Source organism: Adiantum capillus-veneris, chromosome 27, assembly GCF_014529385.1.
Source record: "Adiantum capillus-veneris isolate H3 chromosome 27, ASM1452938v2, whole genome shotgun sequence".
In the NCBI taxonomy this organism is placed as follows: domain Eukaryota; kingdom Viridiplantae; phylum Streptophyta; class Polypodiopsida; order Polypodiales; family Pteridaceae; genus Adiantum; species Adiantum capillus-veneris.
The window spans coordinates 47,440,232-47,460,552 of record NC_140957.1 but is presented as its reverse complement, the minus strand read 5'-3'; positions in this window follow the sequence as shown (position 1 = coordinate 47,460,552).

Sequence of the window (20,321 nt, the reverse complement as noted above, 5' to 3'; positions counted from 1 at the left end):
GACGATGGAAAAGCAAGATCAATACTTACTTCTTGATTCTTGACCAACATCAATAATATGGGCCTTATATGCTTCCTCCAAATGATGCTTGAGACGAGAACTTTTGACGCGTACTAGGATAGTAATATCCAAGACTGAGAGTGTATTGCTTTGGCCTGTGAAGGAACCTATGTTTCGTGCAACAAACATAGGATGCACATCAGTCTCAAGAGCACAAAAGATAGCGTGGTAATTGTCTTTGCGTGCATTCATGAAGCTAAGCTATGATTCCAAGAGAGGGAAAATATTAGAAAGCAACAAATCTATAGAAGGGCAAAGATAAGGAAGTCTCACAGTGGCACGTTCTTCAGCTGCTGGCCCATCCGCAACAACAAGATCACCTTGGGAAAGAGCAGTTTTTGAAGTGCTACCATGGACATGTATAACAACAAAGACCACAGTTCCAAAGTGTGTACGAGTGCCTTGTGCATGCAAGGACTGTGCCTCATCCAAAAATTGACTTATTTTGCTCTCTGGGTAGAAACTAAGGTTAACTTCAAAAGGCTTTGTCTTTTCTACAACCGTGGAAGCGTTGAAGAATAGTACATAAGGAGATGTGCAACCGTCTGGCTTAGTTTTTTTTTCACAGTCACATTCTCAACGTCTCCTACAACAAGAGTGTCAATGAATTGCACAATAAATTGATCACACTGATAGCACAAGTGATGGTGTCAGTGATGAGTGGGTCAACTAGATCTGCCTTAAGGTAACGCATATACTTCGCAACTTCTGGGCTTTGTTTTTAAGTCCCATATCCGTTCAGTATGCACCCCTCAAATGCAAAATGAGGGCAAATCTCAGTGATGTCAACAATGTGCAATAGAGGAATTTTAGTGGGGATATAAGGCACAAGGGAAGATGAACTAGCGGGAATCACATCCTCATGGTAACACTCAGTAGTAGTATGTTCATCTAGGATGGCACCCTCTGTAATGATCTTAGTTTTTGCAGTTACAGGCGTTGGACCCTCCAAAAAAGTTTTGGATACCACAACAAAAAAGAAACTCTTAAGGGTTGGACACAACAATAGAATATCTATCCGGCACAAGCAAGCCTTACTTGGTGCCACTGTTCCCTCGCAAGTGTTGAAAACTATGCGTGCCACCGCACCACCTTGATTCACACGCTTGAGGGATTTCGGCCCAACGCCAAGAGAAGAAGAAACATCAAGCTTGGGCAGACTCAAAGTGCTCCTTGTGCGGAGTGGAGGCACATGATCAAGAATGAGGCTACTATCGGGCTCCAAGAATGATGCAACCGTATCACGGTGCACTATCTTGTTTAACTTTGAAAAAATAGAAAACAAAATCGCATTATTGCCAAGCATACACCAAGCATTCACTACAACACTAAATGAAGATATCGACGCGCCTATATCTACGGCCATGCCTTTCCACGCATATATTGACGACATTAGTGGGCGTCACTATACGCGTCGCAATGTGTGTCGATATACACGTGGAAAGGCTTTATTTGCCACGTGTATAGCGACACGTATATCGACGTCAAAAAAATTGGGGGGGAAAAGCGAAACCCGCACGCAGGGGCCATTTTCGCCTGCTCGGATCTTGGCCGAAACCTGCTGCGCAAGTATTATGTCCATCTCCACCCTCCCCAACCCCTCTCTCTTGCTCTCTCTCTCTCTTTCCTACACACACACACACGCTGTAGAGGTAGAGAGAGAGAGAGAGAGAGAGAGAGAGAGAGAGAGAGAGAGAGAGAGAGAGAACGGTGTGTGTGTGTGTGTGTAGGAAAGAGAGAGAGAGAGAGAGAGAGAGAGAGAGAGAGAGAGAGAGAGCGGTGTGTGTGTGTGTGTGTAGGAAAGAGAGAGAGAGGGGTGTGTGTGTGTAGGAAAGAAAGAGAGAGAGAGAGAGAGAGAGAGAGAGAGAGAGAGAGAGAGAGAGAAATGTGTGTGTGTGTGTGTGTAGGTAATCAAAGAGAGAGAGAGAGAGAGAGAGAGAGAATTAATGTATGCTTAGGAAATTAAAACTAAAGAAAAAAAAATTAAAGAGAGAAATGAAATGAAATGTTATATTAACGTCTTCGAAAGGCCAAAGTGACCTATGAGACATGAGACAAGAAAGTTACAATGTGATGGATCTGATACAAAGTCAGAGTAAGAAGATGACAAAATAAAATATTATGGAATCCTAAACTTCTGGGTGTGGACTAAACGGCTAAACGAGCCAGTTGGGATAGGTAGATCTCCTCCATGGTCAGTACTCTGATCGGACATTGTGCATGTCGAGCCAAAGTGACCTAGCTAGATCCTCTGATGCAGCCTCTATCAATGTTGTGTAGTCCTCCGCAGTCGTGGGCGTCTAGATCAGTCGCTCGCTCGATCATTAGAGAGATAGGGAAGTAGAGAGCGAGAGAGAGAGAGAGAGAGAGAGAGAGAGAGAGAGAGGTAAGTAGAGAGAGAGAGAGAGAGAGAGAGAGAGAGAGAGAGAGAGAGAGAGAGAGAGAGAGAGATAGGAAATAGAGAGATAGAGAAAGAGAGTTATATATATATATATATATATATATATAGACAGAGAGAGAGAGAGAGATAGGGAAGTGGAGCTCTAGGAGTTATGGCAAAGAAATAGGAAAATAGAGAAATAGAGAGAGATAGGAAAATAGAGAAAGAGAGATAGCGAGAGCGAGATCGAGAGAGAGAGAGAGAGAAAGAGAGATAGCGAGAGAGAGATCGAGAGAGAAAGAGAGATAGCGAGAGCAAGAGCGAGAGAGAAAGAACAAGAGATAGGGTACGTAGACAGAGAAGAAACTATGGAACTAAAAGAGGCAAAGGGGTTTTGCCTGCTACATGCATTGCCATGTACACCTGGGAGTGCACGTATCTATCTACCCATATAGGATTTGCCCAATAAAGACAAGATTTTGACCCGGTGGTCCTAATCTCCGTACACCTCTGGACCGAGGTGTACGGAGATTGGGCAAGACTAGAGTTTACATTGTGAGGAGTATATATATATATATATATATATATATATATATATATATTAAAACAACATTCATAATCATTGTAGATGGCAACGTCATCAACTAACATGGAGGAAAAGATTGCATGCTCGTGAACGCTCTGCAAGTATCAAATCCTGCGCAAGCGTAGGATATGTAATGAGCATGTGCACAAGTACGGAGAGTTTGCTAGAGAAACCGTACAGAATCTTCGATACGACTCCTACGGAACCGGCATTGATTTCTGCGACATAGCACCTACATCTGAGAGAGAGAGAAAAAAGATTATGCATGAAGGTCCGACCAATATAGAGCCACGGATGGAAGCAGAAAAGGGCTTACAGATTGAAGACGACAGCATGGAGGAGATGTTGGATGCCTTCTTCTAGACAAGCGAGGAGAACGCGAACGAAGCAGCACCAGAAGCCATGCGCCTATCTCCTGAAGACATGTTGAGAAATTTGGCACGTCAACCAATCTATGAAGGTGCCAAAATATCTGTGCTTCGTACTTGTCTGGCGTTTTTGAATCTTCAGTCAGTGTACGGGTGGTCAAATGCAAGCGTCACTGCTTTGTTTAGGTACGTAATTTACAAAAGAGATTTTCCGATTGCAACAGTGATGTGCTCGAAGAGCTTTAATTTTAATTTAATGTGGCTTAAACAGGTTATTGCGGGAGCAACTTCTCCCGGCTGGCAATGAAATGCTCCCCTCCAGGCCAGACGCAAAGAAACTTCTGACCTTAGTTGGCTTGGACTACAACAAGATTCACGCATGTCCAAATGATTGCATTCTTTTTCGCAATGAATTCGCAGATTGTCTGTCGTGTTCTAAGTGCGGAGCAATGCGCTACAAACAAGATGCAGTTGGCGTGACAGTGCCAGCTAAAGTGTTGCGGCATTTCCCTATTATTCCTAGGATAAAAAGCATTGTTCGTTGTGGTTCCATTGCAAAGTTGATGCGGTGGCATTCTATGCATAGATCCACTGACGCAACATTAAGGGTGCCCGCTGATTCGAAGGCTTGGAGGCACATTGAAGATACCTAGCCACATTTTAAGAGTGAACCACGCAATTTGCGTTTGGGCATGGCAATGGATGGAGTCAATCCATTTGGCTTGAGAAGCTCGTCATGGAGCACTTGGCCTGTGTGCCTTATCAATTACAACCTCCCGCCGCGGCTTGCTATCAAGAAGGGTCATTTGATTTTAAGCTTGATTGTACCTGGTAAGTTCAAAGCAAAAAACATGAATGTTTATCTAGCTCCACTAGTTGACGAGCTCCAGGAGTTATGGCATGGGATCGACATAGCAGATGCGGTTGAACCAGTAGGACAACAACATGCAAGGATCCATGGACTTCTTATGTGGACTATGCATGATTGGCCAGGATACGGAGAAGCTTCTGGTAATGGTTATTGATTTACAAAATTCTCGCTATTCGCAAGCCCTTTGCCTTGGCCTGATTCATGCTTTGATATATGCAGGACTAACAACTTCGGGATACAATGCATGTCCAATTTGCGGGCAGTCTTTGGATGTGTGCTATTCTACCTCTCTTCGAAAGACAATTTATCAAGGCCACCACCGTTATCTTCCAGATGGCCATCACTTGCGCAAAGGCCAGCTTGGTCGCGTCGAATGTCGTCCTATGCATGTACAAGAGTGGCGTCGCCGATGGGAGCAACATGAGGGGCAACCTGTTCCAGGAATGAAACATTTGTCCATTCTCCATACGTTGCCGTACTGGGGTGATCTACTAATTAACCATTTGCTGGATCCAATGCATATATTCAAGAATGTGGGAGAGCTCCTCTGGAAGACAATCATGGGAATGAAAGACAATCGAGCTTCACGAGATGATTTGCAGTCGGTTGGAAAGATGCCAGAGCTGTGGCCTTTCACCAATGCAGCTGGTCAAACAAAACTTCCAAGAGCGCCATGGGTATTGCTAAAAAACGAAGAGCGACAAGTGAAAAGGGTGATTTCAGAGTTCAGGACGCCAACAGGATATATGCGATGTCTCAAGACAGCATTCACCCGTGACGATCAACTGTCAGGGTTGAAATCGCACGACTGGCATAAGTTCTTGCAATTCATTCTTTCAATTGCGATCAAGGGGTGTTTAACGGAGGAAGTGCGGACCTGCATATACAAGATTTCAGAGCTAGTGCGGTGGATCTCTTCCAAGGAGATACGAGAGGAATCTATTGCAGTCGCAAGGGCTAACTCCATTGAGGCAGTTTGCATGATTGAGAAGTATCTACCCACGAGCTGCCTAACTATCCAAATGCACTTGCTAGTCCATGTAGTAGATGAGGTTGCAGTGGCAGGTACAATCCACAGCCGTTGGATGTTCTTTCTAGAGCGGTTCATGAAAACACTTAAGGGTTTTGTTCGCCAAAAAGCGCGTCCAGAGGGGAGCATGGTAGAAGGATGGCTGGTGCAAGAGTCTCTTGTATTGACGACCGAATTTCTATCCGTTTCTGACCCAGAAATGCCTCGACTGTGGAGCGATGAGGAGGATGCAAGACTGCTGGGAGACGAGCCACAAGGGCAAGGGGTGCCGAAGAAAATGAACCTGGCCATGCGAGAAAATATCATGAAGTTCTGTATACTAAATTCAACACCGATGCAAAAATGGCTTGAAAGGTACGAAGAAGAAAAAGAGAGACGCAATCTAGAGTGACATGATTTCACGTGAAGTCGAATGACTAGAGGCTTACCCTTGCTTGACTATCTCGCTCCTCTACCTGAATTCCCTACAATGGCATGGTTGGACAAGATAGTGAGAGCAGCTCGACAGATCAGAGAACCCATATCTCTAGAAGAGGAAGAGTTGGCTATTGGATGTGACTGGAAGTATCATACATACATGGCACTGTGGTCGCATGGAAAGCATTTCAGAACACAAAAAATTGACAACAGAAGAAACACGTTTGACAATGGGGTAATGGTTAGTTTCATGCAAAAGAGTAGGGCCAGTGCTAGAGACACGAATGAGAGCACTAGCAACCTGGATTACTGTGGTCTGGTGTCAGATATCCTGAAAGTAAGCTTCAGGTGGTTTGAGATGTTTTTGTTGGATGTGAAGTGGTTCAAGGTGATTACTTCTGGTCGCAATGCAACGGTACGTAGAGATGGAAACAAACTTGTGCAAATAGATTCTACAAAGACTTGGACAGATGCGAGCGACACATTTTCTCTCCCCGAACATTGTGAGCAAGTGGTCTTTGTACCAGACCCTGGAGAGCGACAATGGTGGTTTGTGGTTCAGGTTGCTCCAAGAAATAAACAAGTATTTGAAGGGCAAGATCTCCTAGAGGAAAGTCAGTCAGACGACGTCCATACTACTGTGACATTAGATGAGATGGATGAAGGTATGGCAGAGGAAGTTGACAGATATACGAGGGATGACGCAGACGAGCCAGAATTGACACTTGTAGATGAAGATGCAATGGATGAAGACAATCTGCCAGAACGAGTTGGGGCAGAGTTATGTTTGCAATTAGAGATAGACGATGATACGGTGCAAGATCTTATCAATGATTCCTACTCGTCGAGGCCTAGGCCTGTAAGTGTTTGTGTGAAGACTTTGATTTAAAATTAAGCTTAAAGTTAATTTAAACAACTCTGTTCAGACGCTTTATTTTACTTTCTTTGTGCAGGACTTTAGTATGGCAGACGAGATTCCAGATCCCGCTTCCATGAGTGCAGATGCATTCATGAGCTTCGTTACACGGATGACGCCTGCTCAGATGGCAGAGGCTTCTCAGTACTGGGTAGCCAGAGGCACGGGTACTACGCCTCCGGGCTTCACACCCAAGGGTCCGACGCCTAGGGGGGGGACGCCTACGGGGTTCAGGACGCCTATGGGTACGACGCCTTCTTCTCCCATCACGGCCGCTTCGACACCTAGGGGTGGGGCAGAGGCGGGTACGTCCTCATCTCCGCAGCACGGGCGCACTTGCCGATCTCGGCGATCGTCAGGTGGAGGTGGTGGTTGCTGTGGAGGAGGGTCCACAGATGCTTTGACCCCTCCTCGCTAACGACCCCTGTCTTACCCAGGCACACCTCTCGACACACCTCTTGGCACACCAGGGACACCTTGGGGGGCACACGATTCTAGTGCCTCCAAGCTCTATAATGTACGGGGAGATGGTTCTATTGACATGGATAGAGTCGGGACTGAGATGCGACAGCGAATTCGCTAGCTCGTGGAGTTGCAGTTTTCGACCAGCATTCTGACGTCTTGGGATCAACAAGAAAAGGAAAAAGTTACTTACATAGTGGAGACCATCCTGAGAGAGTACCAGCCTGCTCCGGGTTCTTCCGTTGTTTCGACACGGTGGATCAAGGGTGTTGCACGGGACACCATCAAACATCGACGAGATGCAGCTCGGAAGGCTTTTAGGACCGGCTCGCCGAAGCCTTCGGGCATCCCACACGAGACGTGGCTGCAGATCAGGGAGGATGAGCAGACAGCGGCCACGCGGTTCAGACAGCAACGTGAGGCCGCGCAGGTATGACAGATGACTAGGGAGACATCTCATCTTGGCAGCGGAGGCTTCGACACCTTTCGCTATGAGTTTGTGAGTTTCTAATCCAATTTTAACTATGGCGTTTTTTAAAACGTGATGAATCATGTATTCTTATTACTTTGATTTTTGTATAAACGCAGAATCTTGCGATGCATCGAGCTCCATCATGCGAGGAGGAGTTAGATGGATATTGCAGAGGTATCTATGAAGTACTGAATGATCTTGAACCTTCACGAGAGCTTGTAGACTGGGAGACCTTACAGTCTCGCTGATCGCTTAAGGTGAAACGTTAATATGTGTGAGTTGATTTAATTAAATCAGTATATGCGAAGTAATATCAATACTAATTTTGTGAGTTGTCCTATGTGCAGGTTGCGACGCCTAGTCATTAGTGGACCAGATTTCATCTATATGCTTTGTGAGACACAGACACGCTTCTGTGTCTCTTTTCTGTACAAACAGTTAGTGTTCAGACAGTTATTGTTTCCCTTATGGTTATGATTATTGTCATTGTCATTGTATAGGCAGTTATTGTTTCTCTTTCTGGTTATGCTTATGGTTATTGTTAATTTTGTTTATGGTTATGGTTATCTCCATTATGGTTTTGATCAAAGTGGTTATAGCTGGTTATGGTTTTAAGTTATGGTTATGGTTCGTTATGGTTATGCTTCTAAGTTATGGCTATGCTTTTCAGTTGGTACGGTTGTCTTTCATTGGCCTTAAATCTCATGTGAGATCCTACATGGATAGCATGTAGGAGGCGTATACATGATATGGTTTTTTTTGAAAAGTTTATGTAAAAACAAAGGGAACATGGTTGATATTTTGGTGCTACTCGCTTTCTTGGGCAGAGGGCAGGAAGTCTGGTTGTGGCTGTGTCCATCTTTTAACTAGGCACAGGCCAGGCTACCTGTCCTCTGCCCAAGAAATTTTTTTTCTGCTATGGTCGTCGCTATGTGCGTCGCTAATAGCGATTGGTTTCATAACGACGCAGATAGCGACGCTCATAGCGACAGGCCGCGTCGATATCTGCGTTGATAACACGTTTTTTTGTTGTAGTGATTTTCTATAAGTTATCAAGCTATTGAGTCACTATCTTCAAACTCCATCGAGCGAACATCATTAGATTCATCACACATAGGTTCTGCATTGTCATCATAGCCAACGTAATGTCCATCGAGTGGGTTCGGCGAGGAGGAAGAGGCAGCCATATTAAGAAAGGGTGGTAAATAATATCCATGCAATTATTACTTGACGTGTTCAAAAGAAGCAAAGAGAAAAGAATATTCTTTAGCTAAAGGATAAATAAGCTCATAGAAACAATACTTCACACAGTCATAGAGATCTTAGGATCAATAAGGAAAAGGGATAGTCTTGAATAATTTTTTGCACCAGTAACACTACTTATAAACTACAATCCTTCCTTCTCTTTCTCAACGTTCACTAAGTCTTAAGGCTAACCTACTATCAGATCTATTAAATGGATTTGACACTTATTTAGACACATGCAAGAGAACATCAAATTCAAAGGCATTAATGAACCAGTGGACAAAGGTACACCGATCAAAAAGGGTACCCCCACTTTATCCATTTCATACTCTTCTTGTGCATAGACTGTGCAGCTTGAGGTGGCAGATCCAAGAGTATGTGTTGGTGGTCTAGCGTTCCCACAATGCTCATGCGTTGAACACCATAGAAACATCAAAAGGACGAGCCTAAAATTTCCTCTTGGCAAACTCAGCAGAAAGAAGTTTGCATGCTTGGGGAGATGAATTTTCCCGAGCACTTGGAGGAGAAGGATTTTTGAAAAAGCAACGTTCATGGGAAATTGTGCCATGTCTTAATAGCATACCGGTTTCAATCTCGGGAGTACTGGCTAAGGGCACGACATTGGTTGGAAACAAGGCACAACCTTTGGACTCAGTTCCTGTTTTGTTTTTAATAATAAAAGGCTTATTCAATGAGTTCTTGAAAGGAAAACAAGCGCTAACATGGAAGGTGACTCAAATTTCAATTTTCTAAAGCTCAAAACCTTCTAATGTGCCTACTTAATATGTTTTGAAATATTTTTTATTTTTTTGAGATTGGGGAGACCTAATGCCCTCGTAATTTCCATTAGGGAGAATCGTTGGGAAATCTTTCCTAGTTCACCCCTTGGAATTGAGAAAATGATCGGACTCAAACACACAACCTCTTGGGTGAATACCAAAGGTTCATGCACCAACTAATTCACCCTCTCACGCGACATAAAATGTACAAGAAAAGCCAACATGTGTGCTTGTCTTCTTGCTCGGCATTCCTCACCATTGGTTACCCGCCCGTCACTTGCCTCCATCGCCTACCACCCCCCATCGACCCACCTTGCACATGCATGTTCGCACCATTGCGGCCACCTTAATTGTCCGCTCTGAGTGCTGAAATTTGCTATAGCGCCCCCCCTTTCCCCCCCCCCCCCCTTCTTAAAAGAAAAGCTTTCAAAATTGTACCCCAATAGTTTAATTATTTGTGGCCATTTGTTGTATTATCTTATTTTTTTGCAGTTAGCTGATGGAAGTTAGCTTCATTGGTTGAGTACTTGTCCTCCTTCACCCAAGTGCGGCCGTGTGACGTTGAGAAAAGCCCGTCGACACACTTTGTATCACCTCCCACTAGATGTGTGGGCATTGCTACGAAAGAAAAAAGCTTCCCATAGTTAGATTACGTTGACCTTGTTGTAATTTTGACTAGCAGGGCACAAATATTGCTTGCAATGAACAATGCTACTACTTAGGCTCCATCACATCTCCGCTGCAACACTGTTTATGGGACTCACAAGGCGGCCATGTATGTAGCAAGACATTGTGGCAGTGTGGAGATTTGAGAAGGCGTGCACGTTACCTCCGTCTTGCGCTTGGCCTTCACCCAAATCCCTCAAAAGATCATGGCGGTCCACGTGGATGGAATCCTTCAAAGTACGCCCAACCCAACACAACACTAAGGCCTTTCCTTAGCAGGTCAAAAACCCAAAAAGTAAACCTCATTTTCTAGATTTCCTCTTGGAAAATTCAAGAAAGAGAGTTTTGTATATTTGGAGAAATGTTTTTTACCGAACACTACATCTCTCTCTTTCTATCTCTCTCACATAGACACGCACACAGGCGAGTGGATTCATTGGATTTGACGATGCACGACATCTTTGTTTGTCCTCTCACATATGTGAGGCAGTCTCGGTAGTAGTCGGTACCATGATTCATTTTTCGGTAAAAATATGTCTCAACTTAATATTGTACGGTTTTCATTTTGGAAAATGGTCGTTGAGAGCAAGGAGAAAAGAAGAAATTTTGCCCCAAAATAGAGAAAAATAGTATAAAAACCTGGAAAATTAATGATATTTTTGAAAATTTCCTCTTGCCAAATTCAATAAAAGGAATTTTGTACGTTTGGAAAAAGGATTTTTTCGGAACACTGCTAGCATGATCTCTCTCTCTCTCTCTCTCTCTCTCTCTCTCTCTCTCTCTCTCTCTCTCTCTCTCTCTCTCTCTCGCTCGCTCGCTCTCACACACACACACACACACAGTCTAAGACTCTGAGGCAATCAAGTTGAATCAACTCATCTAACTGCGTCACCAACCCTAGACGAACAGTCTGCGGAGCGCCATGTAGATGCACTCCTGCAGCCAATTACTTTGTAGAGGGTACTACTAGAGAGAGAGCTCAAGGATCTCATGTTGTGTAGCCGTGATGCTGACAACCAGAGAGATGCCTCCCTCACCCTCTGCAACCTCGCAAAGACTAGCCACTAGCTCCATCCATCGCTTCTACATCGACTATCGAGCCTGAGCTAAACGCAGTCGCCGAGTGCAGCAGTAGACTCCCACATGCACACGAACTTCTAAGTTCTGAGGCTCTATTATCCAAGTTGAACTCCGCACGCAAATTTCACGCCGTCCTCGCTCTTGCAGCCACTGCTGTGCAAACTTGTTGGCCGTCCACATGGATACCATCGGTAGAAGTACACCCAAGCAATCCCAACACTAAGGCGTTTCCTTTGCATGCCAAAAAGAGAGTCCTTATAAATTTGTTTTCTAAAATAGTCATTATAAGATAAGTTAACACTACAAACTAGGGTTGTATATCTCACCCTTATGACTTCTCAAGATTGGTTCTCCCTGCTCCATAAGCAGCGGGGCAGAAAATGTCCATGTTCAAGGTGGGTGATGGTTGTGAAGAACATATGCCGCCTGTAGTGGCCTCTTGGGATGAATGTTTTCTTATGGAAGATGATATGGGGATTCATGCCTACTAAAGTAATGGTCCTTGCTAAGGAAATTGGTCTAGACAGATTTTTGCAATGCAGAATGGCTTCTGAAGACCTCTCTCCCAATGATCTATGGTCTAGCAGGCAAGATTTGCAAATGGGTCCAAAAGACCTGGAAAATAGGATTTTTCAAGAACGATCTATTCTTGGGAGGAAAGGTATTTGCGAGCCATACGTTGCACATTGCTACACAAATTGTAAGGTATTGCTACTTCAAACACATTTGGAAGGCAAGGAACTATCGAATCCTGGAGAACTCCTTGGAAGTAGCTATATTCACGAAGATAGTCCAAGAAAGCAGGGTAACGATCATCCAACATTGGAAAGCAAAAAAACTCAGAGGAGTGGAAAAAGACCCCGGGTGCCGCAATACGGACATGCAAAGGTGAAAGAATGGGCTCATTCATAGTCATGGTGGGGTGCCTCTACGATTAGCCTATGTATCTACAATCTGTTGAAGTGGTCATGGCTCACCAAGAGCATGACAAGAATGTGTGATTTTTTTAATATGTCAATATAATCCACTCACCATTGTGAGTTTTGAGAAAAAAAAAGATTTTTATCACTAGGGTTTAATCTATCTCTAGGGAAAATATATTCTTGAAATGCACACTTTCCTTTAGCTTAAAAGTTTGTTCAAACAAGATATTTAGAATTTTGATTTTTAAAATTTTAAATAGTATATATATATATATTATTTTCTAAATTTCACAATGAGCATCATAGATATTTTTTATAGGAGGTACAAATTCACAATAATTTTATTTTCCCTTCGATCGTATCTAAAGTATTGGAAATTTAAAGAGGTCATTTGCAGTTTTAAAAACATTCTTTGGAAGGCTATACGTTTTAACATGCCTACGTGATCTTTCAAAATCACCTTGTTAAAATCAAGTGCATGCTTTAACAACATGAATAAGGTGCTAAAAGGAGGAAAGAAGAGAGCAATGTCTCAATACAAACATCTATTACTCTTTACTAGTAAAACGGCGCCGCCTCCGAAGGCAGCATGGTCCCTCTTTACCCCCTTGCATGGTCCCTCTTTACCCCCTTGTCGGCAAGTCGCACTTGCCCTCAACTTACTACTCAAAGCCTCTCAAATTGGATTTTGCTACTATGTAGGGATTTACAGCTCCCAAAAAGCTACACCTATAATTAATCTCCCAATAGAGAGAGAGAGAGAGAGGTATACGCACTGCCACCAGCCAGCTCTAAGCAAGCTTGCTTTGTGGCTCTCTCTCTCTCTCTCTCTCTCTCTCTCTCTCTCTCTCTCTTTTTCAGGTCAATATGGCATTTAGAAGAGATTAACATAACATTTCATTTCAATTCAAGTCTTTCTCTCTCTACCCTCCTGCGAGAGCTCTCTCTCTCTCTCTCTCTCTCTCTCTCTCTCTCTCTCTCTCTCTCTCTAGGTCGTTCGAGGCAAGCTGCACTTGCATCCGCGATTTTGTGCACTTGGTTGTTGTGCAACATAAAGGTAGAAGGCCATCTCCAACAATGACAACCCCCTCCCCCCCCGGCCAGACCTCCTCACCAGTGCTCGAAAAAAACTTTTTTCCAGAAACTTGGCAAACCTACACATGTGAAACCACAGAGGTAAATTGACAAAATTTGAAGGTTTTCTTACCTTCAAATAAAACATTTAGAGGTAAATTTCAAATTTGTAGGTGGGACTACACTAAACCTAGGTTTTTTTCGAGCATTGCTCCTCGCTCTCTCTCTCTCTCTCTCTCTCTCTCTCTCTCTCTCTCTCTCTCTCTCTCTCTCTCTCTCTCTCTCTCCAGGTTGTTCAAGGCAGACTGCACTTGCACCCGCGATTTTTTGCATTGGCCGCCGTGCACCTTGGTTGTTGTGCGGCATAAAGGCAAAAGGCCATCTCCAGCAACGACAACCGCCCCCCCCCGGGACCTCCTTGCTAGTGCTTGAAAAAAACTCTCTTTCTCTCTCTCTCTCTCTCTCTCTCTCTCTCTCTCTCTCTCTCTACCTCCCAGGACGATAATAGAACTATCTCTCTCTCTCTCTCTCTCTCTCTCTCTCTCTCTCTCTCTCTCTCTCTCTCTCTCTCTCTCTCTCTCTCTCTCCGTGGCAAGGTAACGAAGACGAAGGCGAGGTGAGCAGGTCATCGGATTTAGTGGTACTCTCTCTATAGCTGTGTTTGCGCCAACGAATGCGAGCGGACAACATGTAGCGAAGGCGAGGGGGGAGAGAATAGTGGTAGGACATAGCGAGCGAGCTCGATTGGGTCTCTCTCTCTCTCTCTCTCTCTCTCTCTCTCTCTCTCTCTCTCTCTCTCTCTCTCTCTCTCTCTCTCAGCCGTTTTTTGACCTAGTAGACAGCAGTTCACTCTTTTGACCATAACTTGCTCATCCGAACTCCGATTTAGGTGATCTATAGCCTCAATCGAAGAGCACGAAGCCCTCTACGCATTGATGTAAAGACAGAATTTTTCTGTGTAATGGAAGGCTTTGCTGTAACAGAATCTCAGAACTGAAAAAACTGTCAAAACTTTGCGTTTTTGTTGCCGACTTGAAGGCAATGTCAGACAAAACTCGCAAGGGTGGAAAAGCCACACTCGCCATGGAGAATGATGCAAAATCTCCAAGGAATTTGGATGCTAATCCAACCACATCGTCTACAACAACGGAAGCAATGATCATGGCTTACTTGATCTCGTTACAAGAAACCGTCAACAAGCAAGGTGAAGAGTTGCGCGCACTTGCAATGGAGAATGGTACTTTAAGAGTTCTCGTTGTGGAGAATGAGCACCTCAAGAAGGTTCTTGAAATGCAAACAACACGCTTGATGCATCTTGAGAATGAAGTTCAAGAATGTAAACGCTCTCTTGTGGACATGAATGTAGTGAAAGAGCGCTTGAGCAAAGTTGAGAGTGATCATGTATTGAAAGAGGAAACGATAGATACAATACGACATGATGTATGTGAGATGAGAAATGCATCCAAATCATGGGCTGATATATGTAAGGATAATGTGGTTTCTACATCTCCTATCACGCAAGCCGTTGTCCAAGCAAAGAATGTAGAGAATGTGGACACTCAAGAATTGCAAGAACGACAAAAACGCTCAAAGAACATCGTCATTCGTGGAATCAAGGAGGAAAGCATGGAAACACCCCAATCTCTTGCGGTTGCTATTGAAGAGTTTTTTGCTACACACTTTGGCATGTCAGGAATCATGGCTTATGGTGCACATCGAGTTGGAAAACAAGGAGTCCCTCGCTCGGGAGAAAGACCTATTGTATGTACCATGGCTGATGAGGTAAAGAGAAAGATCATCCTTGACAATGGTTGGATCTACCTCAAAGGAACGGGCTGTAATGTATATGAGGATCGCACTCTTATGCAACAAAATGTACGTCGCAAAGCATACGAGGAAAGAAGCAAGAAGGTTAAGGTATCATCTCAAGAAGAAAAGGCACTTGAGGAGGATGCAAGTCCACCCAACAAATAGGGACACATGATCTATGAGACCAACTCACGCTTGCGAATAAGCTTTTGGAATTGTAACGGGTATCCATGGAATGCGGGAATTGGCATTGATGAGCTTACCAATGACTCCGATGTGATACTTCTTGTCGAAACATGGGAGCATGATGCGCAACGAATTCTTGGATTTGACAAATACGATGTACATTCTTTGATGTGGGCCAAAAATGCAAAGCAACGAAGAGGCCAAGGAGGCGTAGCATGTATGACCAAAAAGGGTTTGAAAGATGTTTCCATTGTCAAAGAAGATAAGTATAAACGCTACTTATGGCTGAAAATCAGCCCACCAAATGGTCAAGTCATGTTTGTGGCCGGCTGCTACATTCCTCACTATGACTCCAACTTTTATGCTCGCTTGAATATGGATAGAGATCAGCCCTTTGTTGAACTAGAGGAAGACATTGCTCATTACAAGGATCAAGGTGAAGTCATTGTTTTTGGAGACATGAATGCTCGCACAAATATGTTACAACACGATACACAACAAGTCGACATGCCGCATGTATCGAGAAGAGTGGATGACTCATACATGTATAATCGAAGTTCTAATGATGCAAACGAAGTGGATCACTATGGAAAGTCACTTCTACATATGTGCAATAGTACCGGAATGCTCATTGAAAATGGTGTATCTCTATGGCAAGGCACCAATGACTTTACATGTAGAAAGCACAATGGTGCTAGCGTGATTGACTATATGTTGTTCTCAGAAGCCACTCTAGAATGCATACAAAGCTTTACACTTGGTGAATGGAATCCGGAATCGGATCATAGGATGTTATGTATTGACCTCAAGTGTGGTAAACGGCCCGAGCATGTAGCCTCCAATCATGATGTGAATCATTTGTACCTACGTCTAGACTTCAAACGAGCACTTATATATGCTGATATGGTGGACCAAATGTTAAGCATGATAGAGCATCAAGGGAGCCCAACATTAGAATGCAAGTGGAAAGTTTTCAAAGAAGTAATTTTCTCTTGTGCGAAGGAATGCTTTTCGGCGAAACACATGTCTTGCAAAAGGTCTAAGAAGGGTAGCACCAAGAAGAAATGGTTTGACATGGAATGTAGTCAAGCCCGAAAACACTTGCTAAGATTGGATGCAATCAAAGACAAGGAAGTTTACTTGGAATGTTGACACACATACAAAGCACTTGTTCAAAAGAAGAGGAGAAGGTGGGAAGTCGAAAAACAACTTCTTTTAGCACAAGAGAAAGCACATGCATGTGGCAAGTTTTGGCAAAATCTAAAAGGCAAGCGCGTTGAGAGCTTTGGTGACTTGACTCTTGAGGATATGTATATGCATTGTAAGAACCTCTATGAGCAACCCAATGTTGATAAGATGGAGGGTTGTAGCTCCCTTCCATTTATGTCTCCCTTCTTTACCATTGAAGATGTATGCCGCGTGCTTGAGAAACTTGCTACTCGCAAGGCAGGTGACCTTCAAGGTGTCAAGGCTGAAATGATTAAATGGACAAGCAAGAAAACACGATATTGGATATGCGATATGTTTAACCTTGCACTTCAGTATGGCATGCCTCATGATTGGAGTGCAAATTGGATCAAACCTTTGCACAAAGGAGGAGATGTGAACAACTATCGCACTATAATGGTTGGTTCTTTGATGGCAAAGTTATTTGGATGTATCATGGAGATGAAGATAAGTGAATGGGCTGAAAAGAATGGCAAACGTGCGCTTGGCCAAGCAGGTTTTCGAAAGCATCATAGCACTATTGATCACCTTGTCACTCTTCGAGTTCTTATGGAAGCGTCTCGATTGAAAGGAAAAAAGTTGTATTGTTGCTTTGTGGATTTCAAGAAAGCTTTTGACATGGTACCGCGAGGAAATCTTTGGAGACGTATGCAAAGCCTTCAAGTGCCGAGAGAATTTATGCATGCAGTCTTTTGCATCTACCAAAAAGTGATATGTCGATTACGTATGGGAGATGGAATTTCAGAATTTTTTGCAAGCACTATTGGTGTCAAACAAGGATGCCCACTTTCCCCAACCCTCTTTGGGCTACTCATTGATGAATTGGAATACATGGTTCTTGATTTTATGCAGCAAGAAGGCATAGAAGAGGTTAAGATTGGAAATGCGGTGATCATGCTTTTGCTTTATGCCGATGATGTAGTGCTCTTGGCACATACCTTAGAAGATGCACAAAAGCTTATGAGTGTCTTGGAACGCTTTTGCCTACATAGCGGGCTGATCGTGAATGGATCCAAAACCAAGGTTATGCTTGTAAAGACCCTCAATGATGAAAATCCATGCATTGTATACAACAATGAGAAACTTGAAGTGGTAGATCACTTCAAGTACCTTGGCCTTGAGGTTCCATCCAATCATAAATGGAAGGATTGTGCAATGCGTCGCTTGGAAGGCGGAAAGAGGGCTTATTATGCATTTGAGAACATGTGCAATGCAGGAGAGATCAAGTGTTGGGCTCTCAAAAAGTACCTCTTTGACACATTGGTGACACCGGTGCTTCTTTATGGAGTGGAGGTGTGGGGTGGAAGCATCGGGAAGTCTACTTGGAAAGAGTTTGAGAATGTTCAAAAGCATTTTCTCACCAACTTTCTCCAAGTCAAGACACAAACACCCTACATGCTCTTACTTCTTGAGTCCGGATCGCTTCCCATTGAGGTCTTGGGCATGGAAAGGGTTGTGGAGTACATGCGTAAGACACAACGTAGCCCTTTGCATCGACTTCCTAGAATCGCATATGAAGCAAGTCAAAAGGTTCAAAAGACATGCAAGAGCAAAATACTAAGTTCGGGGTGGATGCTTGATATCAAGAAATGGTTTGGAAGATGGGATGCATGTCACTTGGTCAAGGATGCGTCGATCGACTCCCAAGTTAATGAGGCCTTCTTACAACGCCAATGTATCATGGCTTGGGAGAAATCCGGAGGTTCTCGCTTCAGCCATTACACCACACACGTTGCCCCAAACTACAAATCTCTCTTCTTCTCGGAACGAGGTAACCGAACCCATTCCTACATCCTTGAGCCCATCCCGTTGAGTGCGATCCGCACCATTGCCTCCATTCGTCTTAGCTCCCATTCTCTACGCTGCGAGACAGGACGTTGGGGCACTGGCGAGGAGTGTCATCGACTTTGCACCTTATGCCTCGTCAAGTGCGAGAGAGTGAGTACCACACACTACTTGAGTGCTCAGCTTTTGACCACATTAGGTCCTCTTTTCCCCATATATTCAGCCATGAGCTCTCCCTACATACCTTCCTCTCCCAACCACGATGTGGACTCTCTATTGCGACGCTCATTTCAGCCATTTTTGAGCATCGAGAGTCACTTATGAACTCCACCCACACCACGTGACATGTTCATTTGGTCCCATAGGTCATATTTGACCTCCCAGGACGATAATAGAACTATCTATCTATCTATCTCTCTCTCTCTCTCTCTCTCTCTCTCTCTCTCTCTCTCTCTCTCTCTCTCTCTCTCTCTCTCTCTCTCTCTCTCTCTCTCTCTCTCTCTCTCTCTCTCTCTCTCCGCGCTCAGAGAGCATTGCCCGGGAGCTCAGCTGTCAACGGCTGGTCGCCTCTCTCTCTCTCTTTGTCTCTCTCTTTCCGAGCGAGCACGTGCAGGCAGTCCCTGTGACCTGTCTCTCTCTTTTTGAGAGCGCAGGTGCAGGCTACACTGAGTCTGCTCTCTCTCTCTCTCTCTCTCTCTCTCTCTCTCTCTCTCTCTCTCTCTCTCTCTCTCTCTCTCTCTCTCTCTCTCTCTCTCTCTCTCTCTCTCTCCAGTGTTCGGGAAAAATGTGTCTCAGCTTAATATCGTGCCATTTTCAATTTCCAAAATGCCGGTTCACGGAAAGGGGAAACGGAGAAATTCCGCCCCATAATAGAGAAAAATAGTGTAAAAACCTGAAAAAGTAGCCTAAATTTTCTAAAATTTCCTCTTAGTGCGAATTCAAGGAAAGGAATTTTGTATGTTTGGAAAAATGATTTTTCCCTCTCTCTCTCTCTCTCTCTCTCTCTCTCTCTCTCTCTCTCTCTCTCTCTCTCTCTCTCTCTCTCTCTCTCTCTCTCTCTTTGTGCCAGCCCTCCATCTGGACTGCGCTGAAAAAGGCCCCCCCTTTGTGCGCTCTCTCTCTCTCTCTCTCTCTCTCTCTCTCTCTCTCTCTCTCTCTCTCTCTCTCTCTCTCTCTCTCTCTCTCTCTCTCTCTACCTGTCTCCCTATTGAGCGTAAGGACCAATGTTCGGGAAAAATGTGTCTCAGCTTAATATCGTGCCGTTTTCAATTTCCAAAATGCCGGTTCACGGCAAGGGGAAAAGGAGAAATTCCACCCCACAATAGAGAAAAAAGTGTAAAAACCTGAAAAAGTAGCCTAATTTTCTAAAATTTCCTCTTAGTGCAAATGACAAACCCTGCTTTGACGGTGCCAGACAATCCCTCTCTCTCTCTCTCTCTCTCTCTACCTATCTCCCTATTGAGCGTAAGCACTAAGCAAGCTTTCTCTCTCTCTCTCTCTCTCTCTCTCTCTCTCTCTCTCTCTCTCTCTCTCTCTCTCTACCTGTCTCCCTATTGAGTGTAAGCACTAAGCAAGCTTTCTCTCTCTCTCTCTCTCTCTCTCTCTCTCTCTCTCTCTCTCTCTCTCTCTCTCTCTCTCTCTCTCTCTCTCTCTCTCTCTCTCTCTCTCTCTCTCTCTCTCTCTCTCTCTCTCCCTCCAGTGTTCGGGAAAAATGTGTCTCAGCTTAATATCGTGCTGTTTTCAATTTCCAAAATGCCAGTTCACGGCAAGGGGAAAAGGAGAAAATTCGCCCCATAATAGAGAAAAATAGTGTAAAAACCTGAAAAAGTAGCCTAATTTTCTCAAATTTCCTCTTAATGCAAATTCAAGGAAAGGAATTTTGTATGTTTGGAAAATAATTTTTCCCGAACTCTCTCTCTCTCTCTCTCTCTCTCTCTCTCTCTCTCTCTCTCTCTCTCTCTCTCTCTCTCTCTCTCTCTCTCTCT